We start from the raw sequence: 4,795 nt of genomic DNA, 5'->3' as shown, positions 1-4,795 counted from the left end.
CGTGCCCAGCCTTCTGTTCAGCCTATAAGTAGGAGTGCTTGGTTTCATTGCAACTCATCCCTTGGCACACCACCTCTCTCACACTTCATCCACCACCCACCACCATCACAACACCATCATCCACCACCATCATCCATTGTCCATCATAGAGTGTGTGAGTCGTCTCGGGATCCAAGATTGATCGTAAGAGTTCTTGACAATCAAGGCCATGTTTGCCTAAGTCTCTTACATCACTTGGTGAAGACAAGTGTTTAGTATAATACTTTTTATTTTTAATCTTTTGCACTTTTTATTTGGTTTTGTATTAATGACTTTAATAACTAGTTGCTTATGTTGAAGGTGATTCTTCCTTATCGTTTGTCCGTGGTGTCTTGGCATTATTTTACTGTCTATATAAAATAAAAGATTTTCACCATTCATATCTCCACGGTCTATATGGAGGTATGTTGGCTACCTGGTCGGGGGTTAAGGGAATGGTTTGGTAAGGGTCTTGCCCTTGTTCAGCGTTTAGAGGTCTTGCAAGGGACCTGGGTCAAATTTAGTAGGATCTCCTTCAATACCCCTAGGTATTGGATGGCGGGGATCCAAACTCTTTGACCCCCTCATAAGTTAACTACTATTAATGCTATAACCCGGCTATTTAGGACTGTATCACTGCTGACTCAGACTACTTAGTCGAGGGTAATGTCACCTCCAAAAGAGGGGCCTACCATAATTTGCATTAATAACTTAATTCATTATCTTCCAATAATCCGACCCTTTAGGATTGTATCCTTGCTAACTCAAACTATTGGGTTGAGGGTAACGTCGCCTTCAAAAGAGGGGCCTACTACAATAACTAAGATAATCTCTTAAACAAGTGCAAAAGTGCGAAAATAATCAAAGGTTATATTAATACACGAGTCGGATCCAAGTGATTCATCTTGTCTATCTGTTTTTATTTTTATTTTAATTTCAGCATTTAGTTAGTTTTTATTTTCTAAAATTTTGATTTGGTTAGACGTTGAGGATAAACCGGTATTAAAAGCTCTTGTGTCCTTGGACGACCTCGGTATCTTACCAACACTATACTACGTCCACGATGGGTGCACTTGCCCATCTGTGTGTTTAGTGTTATTGAATATCGTGTTTTATAAATTTAAAACTTGGCTAAAAGTGTAAAAAGGGCTTAAAATATACATCTAAATTATGTTACACCTAACGTAACATATAAATTACACAAGGATTTTAAGAAAGCTTAAGTACACACATTTTAATGATGTGTGTAAAATGCAACATATAAATTACATCAAATGAGGCATAAAACTAACCCTTTTTAAGTACTAATGTTGGAAAAAGAGTATTTTTGTCTTCCTTTTGTATTTTCAGGATTAAATGAGCTCAAATTAACAAAAAAGCAAAAAGACAGCTAAATCTAACATAAATACAAGAAAAGGAACATAAGTGGATTGCCCGACCCCTCGACAGCATCCTCCCAAGCAAAATAGAGAAGGCAGAAGACTGAACACGCCCCGTGCTCAGCCAGCACGGGGCCGTGCCCAAGAAGCAGCAGAAAAGACAAACCAGTAGAAGCTTCTATTGCCACCATGGGGCCGTGCCCAGTGAACACGGGGGCGTGGCGAAAGTACTGCAGGCGCATTAACTGTAATTGCGAATTACAATTAATGAAGAGAGAGAATGTCAGACAGGCACGGGGCCGTGCCCAGCGGACACGGGGCCGTGCCCAGCCTTCTGTTCAGCCTATAAATAGGAGTGCTTGGTTTCATTGCAACTCATCCCTTGGCATACCACCTCTCTCACACTTCATCCACCACCCACCACCATCACAACACCATCATCCACCACCATCATCCATTGTCCATCATAGAGTGTGTGAGTCGTCTCGGGATCCAAGATTGATCGTAAGAGTTCTTGACAATCAAGGCCATGTTTGCCTAAGTCTCTTACATCACTTGGTGAAGAAAAGTGTTTAGTATAATACTTTTTATTTTTAATCTTTTGCACTTTTTATTTGGTTTTGTATTAATGACTTTAATAACTAGTTGCTTACGTTGAAGGTGATTCTTCCTTATCGTTTGTCCGTGGTGTCTTGGCATTATTTTACTGTCTATATAAAATAAAAGATTTTCACCATTCATATCTCCACGGTCTATATGGAGGTATGTTGGCTACCTGGTCGGGGGTTAAGGGAACGGTTTGGTAAGGGTCTTGCACTTGTTCAGCGTTTAGAGGTCCTGCAAGGGACCTGGGTCAAATTTAGTAGGATCTCCTTCAATACCCATAGGTATTGGATGGCGGGGATCCAAACTCTTTGACCCCCTCATAAGTTAACTACTATTAATACTATAACCCGGCTATTTAGGACTGTATCCCTGCTGACTCAGACTACTTAGTCGAGGGTAACGTCACCTCCAAAAGAGGGGCCTACCATAATTTGCATTAATAACTTAATTCATTATCTTCCAATAATCTGACCCTTTAGGATTGTATCTTTGCTGACTCAAACTATTGGGTTGAGGGTAACGTCGCCTTCAAAAGAGGGGCCTACTACAATAACTAAGATAATCTCTTAAACAAGTGCAAAAGTGCGAAAATAATCAAAGGTTATACTAATACACGAGTCGGATCCAAGTGATTCATCTTGTCTATCTGTTTTTATTTTTATTTTAATTTTCAGCATTTAGTTAGTTTTTAATTTCTTAGTTTAAAAATCTTTTCTAACATTTTGATTTGGTTAGACGTTGAGGATAAACCGGTATTAAAAGATCTTGTGTCCTTGGACGACCTCGGTATCTTACCAACACTATACTACGTCCACGATGGGTGTACTTGCCCATATGTGTGTTTAGTGTTAGTGAATATCGTGTTTTATAAATTTAAAACTTGGCTAAAAGTGTAAAAAGGGCTTAAAATATACATCTAAATTATATTACACCTAACGCACATCAAGTTTTTGGCGCCGTTGCCGGGGACATAAGGATTTTAAGAAAGTTAGGAATCAACTGCCTAATCATATTTTCTATTTTCTTTTTAATTTTTTAGATTTTCTTAGTTTTACAGCTTCTGCAGAGCTCAGCACGGGCCGTGCCTGGTCGGACACGGGCCGTGCCCAGCGTTGTTACTGGCAGTTTTTAGTTTTCCAAGTTATAGAAGGCTGACCATGGGGCCGTGTCGGTGCAACATGGGGCCGTGTCCTACTCTCCAGTAACTGGGATCTGGAAAACAATCACTGTAACTCCGACCACGGGCCGTGTTCACTGAGCACGGGGCCGTGGTGAACCTTCTGACCAGCATTCTTTTTTGTTTTTATTGCAGGACTTGGAACCAGACGCCACCCCTACGTAGTGTATGAGCTCCAGTTCTAATAAGGACATAAAAGAACCTCTAGAAGAACCCGAACGCTTTCTCAGAAAAAGACTAAAAGCCAAAAACCAAGAGAAGGTTTCGGGAAATCCACTTCTAATGGCGGACCAACGTACCCTCATGGATTATCTACGACCCACCGTAGGTAACCTCGGCGCCGCTATCAATGCACCGAATGTTGAAGCCAATAACTTCGAACTTCGGCCGCATTTGATACAAATGCTCCAAAACTCTGCAACCTTCCATGGGCTTGCGGACGAGGATCCCCATCTACATATTACTAATTTCTTAGAAATATGTGATACTTTTCGGATCAATGGAGCATCAAATGACGCCATCCGCCTCCGAATGTTTCCTTTTTCACTAAAAGACCGAGCAAAAGCTTGGCTTAACGCCCTCCCAGCTGGATCGGTAAACACCTGGGATGAACTAGCCCAAAAATTTTTATATAAGTATTTCCCTCCCGCTAAAACGGCTAAATTAATGACTGAAATTAATACATATTCACAAGAGGACGGGGAATCCTTATATGAAACTTGGGAAAGGTTCAAGGAGCTATTGCGAAAGTGTCCACATCACGGCCTTGCGATATGGCAACAAGTATCCACTTTCTATAATGGGTTGTTGCCACACACAAGGCAGACACTTGACTCTAGCTTAGGGGGACTTTTAGGTAATCGCCGCCCGCATGAAATATATAACCAAATTGAGGAAATTGCTCAAACCAATTTTCAGTGGCACACCCCCCGAGGCAATAAATCTATTGCCCCGGGCGCCCATAAGGTTGATGAAAGCACGTCTTTACAAGCCCAAATCGAGGCCCTTTCTTCGAAAATAAAAAAATTGGAAATGACAAAAACAGTCTCGGTTATGGCTTGTGAAGGGTGTGGTGGGCCACATGAAAATTGGAGTTGTATGAAAGAAACAGACGATCAACAAGAGTCGGTAAGCTACATTGATAATAGACCTAGGCCGTCGGGTCCTCCAACGGGTACCTACAACCAAGGATGGCGAAATCACCCTAACCTTGGTTGGAGAGAACCCGGCAATAGTAGTAACCAACAAAACCAATAAAAAACTTTCAACAACCAAGAAATGAGTCACAAAATTTCCCTCAACAACAAGGTGGACGAGAGAGGCTTGAAGATTCTATATCTCGCCTCATCTCCGACACTGAAAAGAAAAACTCGGAAAGGTTTCTACTATTAGAATCAAATTTTAGAAATCAACAAGCTAGTATTCAAAACATAGAAATACAATTAAGTCAACTAGCCCAAAATTTTTCCGAGAGACCACAAGGCGCATTACCAAGCAATACCGAAACAAACCCAAAAGCGCAAGTTCATCTCATCACATTACGAAGCCGCACCGTGGGGGTTACGGAAGTGCCACCGCCGACAGAGGAGACTATACCACCGCCTCTACAAGAGAA

General features: G+C 41.4%; 1 non-coding gene across 1 annotated transcript; it reads right to left on the bottom strand.

Moving 5' to 3' along the window:
- Positions 1-3,840: 3,840 nt before the first annotated feature.
- LOC118491885 lies at positions 3,841-3,947 on the bottom strand. Its single transcript, XR_004892330.1, has one exon. It is a non-coding gene; the product is annotated as a small nucleolar RNA R71 (small nucleolar RNA).
- Positions 3,948-4,795: the final 848 nt, after the last annotated feature.

The sequence above is a fragment of the Helianthus annuus genome, chromosome 4 (genome assembly GCF_002127325.2).
Source record: "Helianthus annuus cultivar XRQ/B chromosome 4, HanXRQr2.0-SUNRISE, whole genome shotgun sequence".
NCBI classification, from domain to species: Eukaryota; Viridiplantae; Streptophyta; class Magnoliopsida; order Asterales; family Asteraceae; genus Helianthus; species Helianthus annuus.
Note: the sequence above shows the minus strand (reverse complement) of the source record. Positions and strands in the feature narration are given on the sequence as shown.